Here is a 12793-nt window from a genome sequence, read left to right as displayed (position 1 = left end):
GGAGATGCAGCAGTTGGAGAAAGGCGAAGGGTTGGGGCAAAAAAAACCTCTCCCTTCCCCAATTCAATGCGGATGGGAATTCGATGGGACACGTCTTGACCAACGGGACACACCTTGCTCGATGAGATGACGCCTGGTCAAACAAGACATGGCCTGGGCATGGCCCTCCACTACCACATGCTGAGCGTGAGAAACAAGGCGCAGCCACGTGCAGGCGGCTCTCCGCCTTCCCAGGTAGGACCTGGAAGGGCCCAATGATGGAACCTCCATCAAGGGGAGACCAATGGGCCTCCTGAGTCGATCGGATGGCCTAGGCAAACAACGAGCGATGGGTGTGAGGTTGAGGAACCAAATGGCCACCGAAAGATAAGCACCCTTATTTACTTACTTTACGTATCAATTTCACTACCGAGCCTCCAACCCCAGCAATGGTAGGGGCGCGAACATCGCTCGGGAGCTACCAAGAGTGTCTAATCATTTAGACATTCTCTTCACCCAACCCCTCCTTATGCTTAAAAACTGGAGGCATGGTGTGTGGGTGTAAACTTTGAGTAAAACTGATCGAACCGCTAGACCCTACGCCCCAGCGGCTATGACATTTTTGTTCACCAGCGTGATCGAATTCTTTGTCCCTGTACCCCAAGCTCTAGCATCTGCCTTCTCAAGAAGGGTTCGGAGGGGTCTACCTTTGGAATCTCCTTCAAGGAGAAGCTGTCAGATCGCCCAAACTCAATCAAACGGCTCGGATCGCTACCGAGAAACAGAAATGAAAAATTGTGATGCTTGTGTAGGTTATAGTGGCCCATCGCAAACATCAGACCCGAGCCCCACATGGACATGTTCGGTAAGAGCTCCCCATCACTCATGCCACCAAGGTAACATCACTGACCCACGCCTTCATTTCCATTATGTCGTACATTCATCCTATATATCCAAGCGTTGCATATGCAATGGCTGCATCTTAATGCTTCGCGTCGCGTCATGAAGCGATAGTCGCCTCATTCGATATGAGCGGCAACTGATCAAGGTTCGAAGACCGGCCCCCCAAATGGCTCGAGGCCGCCTTGTGTCAAACAGAGCCAGGGGAGAAAAACCGAGATGAGCCCCAACGGCCTTGCCCGACCCTGCTCAGAAGCAGATAGGGACATCCTGACCTTTCTTATTTGATTCTAACCTTGAGCCAAACCCACAGAATCTCTATCGAGGAGAGGCCAACGGGCCACCCGAGCCTATCGAATGGCTCGGGCATCTACCGAGAGGCGGGTTAAGAAGTAGTGGAATGCCAGATGAGGGCTCTACTGACCCCGTCAGTGGATGACGGACCCAGATTACACTCGAACGTGCCTATTAGCAAGCTCATTGAGCACAACACTTGAGCCGTAAAGGCAAGTGTCATTAGCTCAGCCCCTCCGATTGTGGAAACTGAGAATAGGGTGACGCATGAAACACAGCCGACCCCTATTAGACCCCAAAGGGCTCGGGGGCTCGAGCTGCCTGATCCTAGATCGAGAGACTGAGGTTCGAAGGCCAGCCCAAGAAGGGCCCGAGGCCACCTCATGTCAAACAAGAGCCAGGGAGAAAATGTAGATGAGCCTCAGCGGCCTTCGCCCAACCTACATAGAGGTGAATAGGGTCATCTCAACCTTCTCCTTCGATCTAGCCTCTAGCCAAGCCCATAGAATCCCCATTGAGGGGGAATCTGTTGGAAGGTGGGTTAAGGAGAAATGGAATGCCACCCGAGGGCTTTACCGACCCTGACACGAGTGACGGGACCGGATTCCGTTCGAACATCCCCATTAGTGAGCTAATCAAGCGCGTCACTCGAGCCATCGAGGCAAGTGATGTTGCCTCAACCCCTCCGGTTGAGGAAACCACGAACGGGGTGATAGTCACAAAAATGAGCCAGCCCTTGACCGAATCCCCGCCACGCTGTGGGGGCTCAGGGAAGGCCGGACTTGCAAGAAGACCGAACGCACTGGTCGCAGAACAATAGCTAAAATCCTAAGGAAGGGGTATGTGTGAATACAAGATTAGTTTCACTATCCTCTCTTCGGTCTCTAGTGACATTCGACCGAGCAACCGTAAGGGGTCGGATCTCACTCTGGGGCTAATAAAGGTATAAATACCTCCTTTTTCGAAACAGTCGCTACGTTCAGACCTCTTCCTCATGCTAAAAGTTAGTGGCAAGGTTTGTGGGAATGAATGGCCAAGCATGCTTGGTCAGACTACAAAAAACCCATCCCCCGATGGCTACGGTAACTTTGCTCACCAGCATAATCGAAGTTTCCCTCTTACACACCTCAGGCCCTACGGTCTTAACAAACGAAAGGGTCAGATTGCATGAGCCCCTTTTTCGAATACAAAAAGGGAGGAAAGCAAGTTCAAACAAAATGAAATTATGAATTTGTTTAATGAAACAAAATTATGAATTTGTTTTGAAGACACAAAAGTGCCCACACTTGTCCACAGATTATAGATAATGTCTATCAGACCCATTCGACTAACTATCCCCTCTGGGGGAGCACTATGTCTTTGATTCTATTCGCCAGGTTCCGCACAATAGGAGTCACAGCTGTCTCAATCTCATCCAGCTCGGAGGCTTCATAGCTAGGCATGAAGCCAAGGCTCATTGTCTCCAAGTCAATGCTCTCCGCATAATGAGAGTGGGCAACAGCAAAGGCTTGGGTGATCCCGACGTGAAAAGCGTCCTCCTCAAGCTAGCTCACCTATGTCGTGATGTCTACAGCAATAGAGGCCGCAAGCGAGCTAGTTCCCTCCGGCCACACCACCCCTAGGTCATTGAAGACCACCCTGACAGCAGTGCGCAGGAGATCATGCTCATCGCTCTCCGCCTAAAGGATCCCCCGCGTCTCGGTCAGCTCTATGACTAGCCCAGTAGAAATGCTCTTGGCCTCCAGCCTTCAGGCTACCATGGTTCCAAGATCAGCCAGGAGGGAGCTGACCTCCTAACATGCCTCGTCATGCTCTCGGATGGTCTAGTCATGCTCCTCGTGGGCCGCACCAAGTTCCAAGCAGAGTCTCTCCATAGTCTGGCGTAGCTCGTCCCACTCCTTGTGCAGCCGAGATATCACCTTAGTGTCTAGGCTCGTCCTCTGCTACAGAGTAGCAGACCTCTCCTCCACTCCCAGCTTGAGCTCCTGCTCCTTCTCCACCTCGGCTAGGAGGTCAAGGGCCTATTGGCAGGCCTCGGCGTCCCTCTAGAGCACCTTGTCCCACTCCTTCGAACTCTGGCGGCCTACTCATCATCCTGCCACACCCTCACCGATAGATCCTAGAATATCCACTCAGCCTCCTCCACATCTGGACGTGCCTCGGACTCCCACTGCCGAAGACCGGCTGCCTCCTCGTTCAAGGGAGTCAGCTCGGCCACCCGCTGTTGGGCAGTAGTAAGCTAGGTGCTCACATCTCCACGCAGCTGGGCCTTCTCGGTGAGGTAGTCCCATTCCACCTTCTCTTCATGGAGGAACTAGGATTTCTCCTGGCTACGAGTGATAAGGGACTGAAAAGAAGATCAATGTCAAAAACACAAAAATACATGAAGAAAGAAGAAAGTGAGAGGGGAGATTAAGCAGATACCTACCAGTAGGAACGATGACATCATGCAGGATGCCCCTGGCCTAGTTCAAAACATCCATCATAGCTGAGATCCCTTCATTGAGACTCTCCCGCTCTGTGCTCTTGGTAGCATCGTTGAGCGAGAAGAGAATCAACATTGGGTCTTGAGGATCCATCTACTGGAGCAGCGACTCACCCCACACGGGCAAGCGGTTACCCCCAACAATAGGGCCAAGGGCGCCCCCCGCTAGTCCTCTCCACCACCTCAACGATGCCTGGGGACCCTTCGGCCATGTCCCCCTTTGTCCAGCCCGCCTCAGGCGCCGTCGCCTGGGCGACCGAAGGCACGGATCGCGCTGCTTCCTCGAGCACCACCGCAGCTATGTCTGGATATGCCTGGCTCATCATGGTCATGCCCACCTCTATTTGCGACACCGGGGCCTTGACTTGTGGCACCGTGCCCACCACAGATGGCGCCACAAACATGAGCGGTAGCTCCGTTCGCTCCGACGTAGGCAACGAAATCACCTCCACCACCATTTGCTCGATGACCTCCGAGGTGGTCCTTCAGCCCCGATGTCCGCTTGACCCACCAAGGGCATGGGCGCCACCATGGGCGACACCTAACCGGCCGATGAGGCCACAACATCGGCTCCACTCCTACCCAAAATAGGAGCGACGTCAGGCGATGGCCCCCGTCTCGCCTAAACTGGCGACGCTGTTCTTGGGCGCCACCGCCAAAAAACCGCCCCACCTCAAGACACTGCAAGAACACAAAAAGCATGAGTCACGACAAAAATAGAGAAAAACAAGGAAAAAGCAAAGGAACTGGTGGCTTACATCGGTGCTGTTAGGCAAGGGCCATTTAGGGGATGAACCCCTAGGTCTCTGCTCCACCTCATCGGGGCGGGACCAGTTTTGAGCCTGTCCTACTGCTCCTAGGCAGAGGGGATCGCCTCCTGTGCCTCTGGGGGCACAGCGGTGGGGCCACCTCCCTCCACCGACACCTCGGGCATGGCGACAGATCTACCCACGCCTAATAGCTCTTGAGGTGCGGCGACGGGGCCACCCCACTATGTTGGTACCTTAGGCGTGGTAGCTAGATCTACTCACCCCTACTCCCCTCCTGCTGGTACCTCAGACGTGGCGGTGGAGCCACCCAGCTCCCACTAGACCTAAGGATGGGTCGACGGTTTGGCCCGTCTCTGTCAGCCTCATGGACGTGCTTTCCCCTGCGTGGAACGGGAAAGGCCCTTGCACGGACGAGTGTATACCTATCAACATATCCTCACTCGCCAGGTCGTCCCACTTAGTGTTGGCAACTACCTCATCATCCTCATCATCATCATCGTCATCACTGTTTGTCTCCTCTCCTCGCTCCCATGCCCGCAACTTCCATTGCTTCTTCCTCCTCTTGTCCTCCTTGGCCTTCTTCTACCACTCGGCTGCGGTGCAATTTGCTGCCGCCACAAGCGAGTCCTTCGGTAGCGAGGCCGAGTGATCCATAAAGACAAGTCTCTTTGGCTGGTCCCGCTATCTCAATATCAGCATCAAGGGGTTAGGAGTTCAATTAAAAAGTAGGCATAGGGAAAGAGAACTTATGAAGTCAATATACCCTAGTTCCGACCGCATTGGGGGATGCCCTGGCACTAGATACACAAAATCAAGAGCGGCACCGGCGTCATCCCACGAAGGCTCCATCGCCTCCTTGATGCACTGCGCCACTTCAGAGGGGGAGAGAGCTCCCTCGGCGAGTGTCATCTCGTCAAGCACCACTCTAGGCGCCATCATATGCAGGGGAAGCGCGTGCCTCATCAGCGGAGCCACTCTCTGCATGTGGTAGGTGTCGATGATCCCCGACCCCTTCACGCCCCTCTCCTTTAGGATGTGGATGGTGACAAGGTGGTCCTAGATCCTCTTCTTGTCTTTCTCCGACACCCCCACTTCCTCCATGATTCTGGGACCTCTTCGATAAGGCGCCCAGTGAACACTAGCAAGGGGGCGGCTATGTCGTCCTTGACATAGAACCAATATGAATGCCACCCCTTGTTGGAGGTCAATAGACGCATCGGTAGGTATTCGTTTACCCGATTGTTGTGGAGCTGAATGCCGGCACATCCCATTGGCACGCTCTACTCTTGCCTCTTCTCCCGCTTCTTTAGGAGGGTGATGGCAAAGAAGTGCTGCTATAGGTTGAAGTGGGGACTAATCCCTAGGAACCCCTCACACAGAGCGACAAACACCACAATGTGTTGGATCCTGTTAGGAGTAAGGTGTTGTAGCTCCACATTGTAGTAATGCAGCAACCCCCGAAGGAACTTATGGGCAGGGGTGGTGAATCCCTGCTCATGGAAGTGAGCAAAGGACACAACGTAGCCTTCGGGCGGTGACGGCGTGTCCTCATTGTCGGGCAGCCGCCACTCCTCGGCGGCAGTCCATGCGCAAAGAAGGCCACGGCGAATGAGACCCTCTAGGCGCTAGAGGGTGACATCGGATCTACACCATGGCTCCATTGAACAATTAGGGAGGAGGGATGTTAACTTGATGGTGGCTAAGATGCGGATGTGGAAGTCTTAGGTGATTGGCAGTGGAGGTTGTGGATGCAAAGGCAAGGAGGCAATGTACGAAACCCTGGGCTCGAACCCTTTGGTTTTATAGGGCCATGATTCACCACCATGTCACCACATGGGATATGCGCCTGCAATCCCTATCCTTTCCCACCAAAGTCGCATCGGACGTTTCACCTTCCCGGGTAGACCAGGACTCTTTTCCCGCAGAAGGGATACAGGTCAAAAAGCGTTTCTTCAGTTCGCCTAGGCCCAGGAGTTCGAGGGCTAGCCTGATGGTTTTGATGGCTGTCCCAATGAAGGATGGGCCCATGAGTGGCCAAAACTCAGGCGCACGAGCCTCAAGGGAGTCTCGATCCATGATCGAGTCTCAATCGAGCTGACCCAGGATGAATCCTCATGAACGGGATACCTAGGTTCCCTTAAGCTATCCGGCTAACAAAACCACCAAATCTCATAGCCATACCCATGAAGGGTCCGAATTACCCCCCAGGCGATTCTATCCGAACCACCCGAGGGCTCAGGGGCAACACCCATCGGGTATGCTCGCGCGCACCCTTTGGCGAATAAAAATACCCCCCAGGCGATTCTATCTGAATCACCCGGGGGCTCGGCGGCAACACCCGTCAGGTGTGCTCGCATGCACCCTCTAGCGAATCACAATACCCCCCGAGCGATTATATCCAAATCACCTAGGGGGCTCGGGGGCTACACCCATCGGGTGCGCTCGCGCACACCCTCTGGCGAATCAAAATACCCCTGGATGATTCTATCCGAATCACCTAGGGGCTCAGGGCTACTGTTAGGGGCCGAATACTAGGGTACCCAAAGAGGAGGAGATAATAACCATCAAACGTTGATGCTTCTAAACAGACAAGAACGCAGCTGCACTTCTAGCCCAAATGGCTGAAGGTTGGCTCTGCCTCGCCCGACCCCTGGGGGTTGGCTCTGCCTTGCCTAACCCTTGAGGGCTAGCTCCACCTCGCCCAACCCTCGAGGGCTAGACTCTGCCTTGCCCGACATCTGGGGGCAGACTCCACCTCACCCTGACGTCTGGGGGTAGACTTCGCCTCACCCGATGTTCGAGGGCAGACTCTGCCTCGCCCGATGACTGAGGGCTGGCTCTGCCTCACCCGATGTCTAGGGGCAGGCTCCACCTCGCCTGATGTCTAAGGGCTGTACTCTGCCTCACCCAATGTCTGGGGGTAGACTCTGCCTCGCCCGATGTCTAGGGGCCGACTCTACCTTGCCCGACGTCCGAGGGTAGACTCTGCCTCGCCCAACGACTGAGGGGTGGCTCTGCCTCGCCCGATGTCTGGGGGCAGTCTCCACCTTGCCTGATGTCCGAGGGCTATCTCCGCCTCACCCAAAGTCTGAGAGCTGGCTTTGCCTCACCCGATGTTCGGGGGTAGGCTCCACCTCGCTCGACGTCTAGGGGCAGGTTCCGCCTCGCCCAACGTCTGTGCGCTGCTCCTTCATAACTATGCGCGCAGATAAGGTGGTGCACTCAAGTCAATTGCAATACCGAGGACCATACCATGCACACCTACAGGAAGGTACCATCAGGATATGACCAGACGGGCACTTTAAGCCCTTCCAGGCATGTTAGAGCCCAAATAGTGTTGTGGGCACCAATATTTGTCCTATAGTGTTGTGGGCGTCGGCATTTGCCCTCAGACATGAATCCTGACAGAAACATATGACAACCACTACGGTCAAAGAGGAAACTCATGTCATCTACAGTAACGAACGTGGGGGCCTCTACGCCATTTGCACCCCCATCGGGTCACGGCTCGGCACCCTGGTGCATCGTGGCGCCCACCGAGGTGGGATGGGATGTGACCACTTGCTGAACAAAGCCAAAGCACGGCCCTAATAGGATCACCGAACGTGCTATCCCTGGCACCGTCAGCCATGTCAGCAGGGTAGGCTCAAAGGAAAAGGAAGACCCGACACCTTTGAAGGACCTTCTTGGCCTCTGGTTTTTCTTCTTTCTCCCATCTGTAATCCTTGCTCCCCCTTGATCTATAAAAGGGAGGGTAGGGCACCCCACTAAGGGGGGAGAAACAATTCAACACACCATGCATCACATAACACACAGCTGAGCAGCAACCGAGCTCTCAGCACCCTGTTCGACCTTTACATCAGAGACTTGGGACCTATCCCTCTCTTGACTGTTTGTACACCCTACTATGAACCTTTTAGTGCTAATTACACGAGCAACAGCAGCAAACTAGACGTAGGGACATTCTGCCCAAACCAGTATAAACCTTGTGTCTTTTAGCACACCATCTGGGCCCAATGCGGAACAAATATAAATTTACTAGTTGTTGTTTATTCAAAACACTGACACGCACCCTAGGCGTGGTCACCGACTGGATGACCGAAGTCCTAGCCTGGATGGCTCGGGACCATGGTCCTTTGGCCGGCGCATCCAAAGAGTGCCATTCCCACAGCGCTTCTGACTGCCTACCAATATCACAAAGTATACAGGGGAGACAAACCCCAGAATATGGCTTGAAGACTTTTGGCTCGCCTGCCGAGCCAGAGGAGTGGATGATGATCACTTCATCATTCAGTACATCCCCATTTGCATGGGGGAACATGCTCAAGCGTGTCTCAAATTCCTCTCACATGACAACATCCGCGACTGGGCGAACCTCAAGAGGGACTTTGTCAGGAACTTCCAGGGGACGTATGTCCATCCTAGGAACTCTTGGGACCTCAAGAGCTGCCAGCAGGAGCCCAATGAGTCCCTACAAGATTACATCTGTAGGTTCTCGAAGCGGTGCAACCCCTTCCTAATGTCGTCGACGCGGACGTCATCAGCGCATTCCTCTCTAGGACGACCTGCGAGTCCCTGATCCACAAGCTTGACTGCCTGAAGCCCCGAACCACCCGTGACCTGCTCGATGTCGCCATGAACCACACCTCCAATGAGGAGGCGGTTGGAGCAGTCTTCAATGGAGGCCAGAACAAGGGCAAGGCCAAGCGCGAGGACCAAGACAAGGGCCCCTCCATGCAGAGCGGCAAGAAGAACAAGAAGGATCGGCGAAGAACGACCAACTCTGCGTTGGTCACTACAGTTGATCACATGGGCAAGCAGCCCCAACAGGGCCTGCCTGACCACTTCAGCAAGCTCATGGATAGCCCCTACACCAACCATGCTTACCCCATCAAATACCACTACAAGGACTATGAGCTCCTCAAGCGCTTCCTGCAATAGGCTAGTGGGCCGAAAGAAGGAAAGGGCAAGGAGGCAACAACCAAGAAAGGAGGCATGACAGGCAAGGATGGGGATGGCTTCCCCGACCTTGAGGAATGCATCATGATCTTTAGAGGATTTGATGCTATCTACTCCAAGCGCCAGCACAAAGTGCGCTACCGAGAGGCGTGCGTCGCCGAAACGGCCATCCCCTCCTTCCTCCACTGGTCAGATTCTCCAATCACTTTTGATCGGAGGGACCATCCGTCCCACGTTGCTAGACCAAGATGCTACCCGCTCATCATCGACCCCATCATCTGCAAGAAGTGCCTCACCAAGGTGCTGATGGACAGAGGCAGTGGCCTCAACATCCTCTACATCGACACCCTCGACGCCATGCGCATCCCCTCGGTCAGAGCTCCGTCCGGTGAGCTCTCCCATCCACAGCGTGATCCTGGCAGCGTAGGCATACCCGCTCGAGCAGATCGACCTGCCCGTCACATTTGGTGATCGAGCCAACTTCTGCTCAGAGGTGCTCACCTTTGAGGTGGTGGACTTCCTGGGGTCTTACCACGCCATCTTGGGGCGGCCATGGTACGCCAAGTTCATGGCGGTCCCCAACTACACCTACCTAAAGCTAAAGATGCTAGGATCGAATGGCGTCATCACTATGGGTAGCACCTTCTCGCATGCCTTCATGTGCGACCACTGAGCATTTAGAGCTCAGCCACTAGCCATCGTCAACTCATCCGAGCTCCCACGGCTCGGGGAGTTGTCGACCCCTAGCAGTCCTAGACTGTGACAAGCCAAACTCTTCGACTACCTTTCGCCCCACCAGACTATGACAAGCCAAACTCTTCGACTGCCTATACGGTGACTGAAGTGATCCGACCGAACGCCTACCAACTAAAGGACGACAACGGCGATGTTCTCACCAACACTTGGAACATCGAACAGTTATGTCATTTCTTCCCTTAAAAATTCGGTCTTACTATTTTTCCATTCAACGTTCGCTCCTATAGAGCACCCTGGCCCTGAACACTTTCAGCCCAGGTCACTCGAGGGGCTCCACGGAGGTGTGGTACCACCTCTCTTCTTGTTTACTATCATATGGTAAATACATTTTTTACCCAAACAAAAGCGTAGTCCATTCCTTTAATTATCTTACATAACTTTGCTTCAACATTCCGATAGATCACACCCCGCCTCTCACTATGGCTATGAGCAGCTGAGCCTTGCGGGCCACGCTCGGGCTCTTAAGGTTGCAGCCTACAGGGAACGAACAGGCAGATGCAAACAAAAAAGAATAAAAACAAAGCTATGCTAAAATAAAAATAAGGAACAGATGGGACAAGCTTCCCATAATGAAGTAAATTCATCACAAAACGAAAATTGATGTATTCATCAATATGAATTGTTCGCACGGGGGCTCCCCCATGAACTTCAATTTTACATCTGCTAAACTACTTTTACTCGAAATTCCTACTGTGGCTGCCCGGCGGCATCGACTAATGGCGCGACTGGTGAAGGTAGGGGTTGCTCACTCTCTGGCTGGATGACACTTGGCTCGATCGTAGGCGGGGTGACATACACTTCTAACCTAGGCTCCACTCCATCCACAGGCTGGGCGATGTCCTCCTGGTGCATGCCTTCAGCCTCGTTCACACGATGGGCATCCATCACCCACTGCACGGAGACTTGTTCGGTCACCAACTGTGTGTGTGGCAGCAAGCTTTCCTCAAGCAAATGGATGGCCTCTGGGCTCCAACCATCGGCATACCTGCTGCAGATGGCGGTGAAGTCCAGATCCGGGTGGTGCATCACCATCGATGTTAGCACCCCTAACATTTCATAGAACATCCCATCGGTGATGAGCGCCCGCACTTCATCTAGGACCTCCGCTAGTCGGACGGTGGGCGTGCTGGTACTTAGCACCGACCTAAAGACCTCTAAGATGATGACCTAGGCGATGTTGCGAAGCTGGTCGAGCTCCCCCTTGAGAGCACATCGCTCTTCAAGGGACTTGGCCAGAGCCTCCGCATTCTGGCCAATCATTGCCCTGGCTATCTCTAGGTCCTGCTCCAGTGACCCAACCTTTCTGCCTAGCTCTAGAAGAAGGATGACAAGCTCAGAAGTAGGCTAAAGGAAAAAACCAAGACACCAAAAGTAGAATGGATACATACAAAGGTAGGTGTTCTCGAGGATGGAGAGTCCCACCTCCTACCGAGTCACCTACTTGCGCAACCGGGCATTCAACTCCTCAGTCGCAAGCACCCAGCCTTGGAGCACGAGCACTTCCTAGTCGACCTCCGACCGGGCCTTCCGCTCTAACTCTAGGGCCTTACGCTCCGTCTTTAGGGTCTCTAGGGAACTTTGGAGTGCCACCTTGGTCTCCACCAGGGACTTCTGTAGCACCGCCTTGGTCTCTGCCTGGTGGACCTTTGCCGCCTCAAGTCCCCGCTCGGCGGCGATCGCCATGCCTTGGTCACCTCTGCCACCCAGTCTTGGGACTCACGGAGAGTGTACTCTAGCTCATGCTCGAGCTCACTGACCTAGGCGTGCTCCATCCAAAGGAAACAAGACTTGCGGCTCGACATCTACTCCAAACCCTATAGAACAAGAAGCAAGCATGCTGAGGCAACCAACAAAAGACCAAGGAGTCAAGGTGAAAACTCACCTCTATGACATGAGGCAGGTCAACCATGACTACCTACTAGACGGACTTGACCCGCTCTAGGGCCTCCTCTAGCTTCACCCTAGTTTGGGCGAGATTGGACTCCATCACAAGTCCTCTCCCCCCAAGCACGTCCTAGAGCTGACACTCCTGCTCATCCTGAAGGATGAACCGAACCTTCCTCGGGTCCTTGAGGCAAGGCCACACTAGGTCGGTCACCCCTAGCGCACTAGAAGGCCCAGCTAATGATTGGACCGCCGCCAGCTCCTGCGATAGTGCCAGCGGATCCACCTCATCACCTGCTTCGCCATTAGAGGGGATCTCCACTACCTCAACTTCACAGGCCACCAATAGATGATCTGCCTCTGGCCCAGCCACATCTCCCCCGGTACCTCCAACTCTGATCAGGAGGGTGAGCCATGCGGCCCTCCGCCCAGCGAGGCATGGAGCCCCTCCCCCTCCTCTTTCGCCGTAGCCAGTGGGGGAGGAGCCACAAGGGTCACCACTGACCCAACCTCTGCCAAGGACACCGGGATCACCGCCAACACCGTCGCCGCCACCATCACCGCCACCGTCACCATACTTGCGACTAGCTATGAAGGCGCCACCCTAGAGGGGAAGGATGCGCCGCCACCACCCTACTCTTCCCGCCACTCGTCATGGGGTGTTGCAAGGTGGGCCTCCACTCCTCTCGCACGGAAGTTAGGGCGATGCTCAACCCCATCAGCATCTGGCCCCTATCAAAAGGAACAGATCAGTCGCTCAAAAACT

This window comes from Miscanthus floridulus, chromosome 10, assembly GCF_019320115.1.
Source record: "Miscanthus floridulus cultivar M001 chromosome 10, ASM1932011v1, whole genome shotgun sequence".
Lineage (NCBI taxonomy): Eukaryota > Viridiplantae > Streptophyta > Magnoliopsida > Poales > Poaceae > Miscanthus > Miscanthus floridulus.
The sequence above is the reverse complement of the archived record's forward strand: the minus strand, read 5'-3'. Positions refer to the sequence as shown.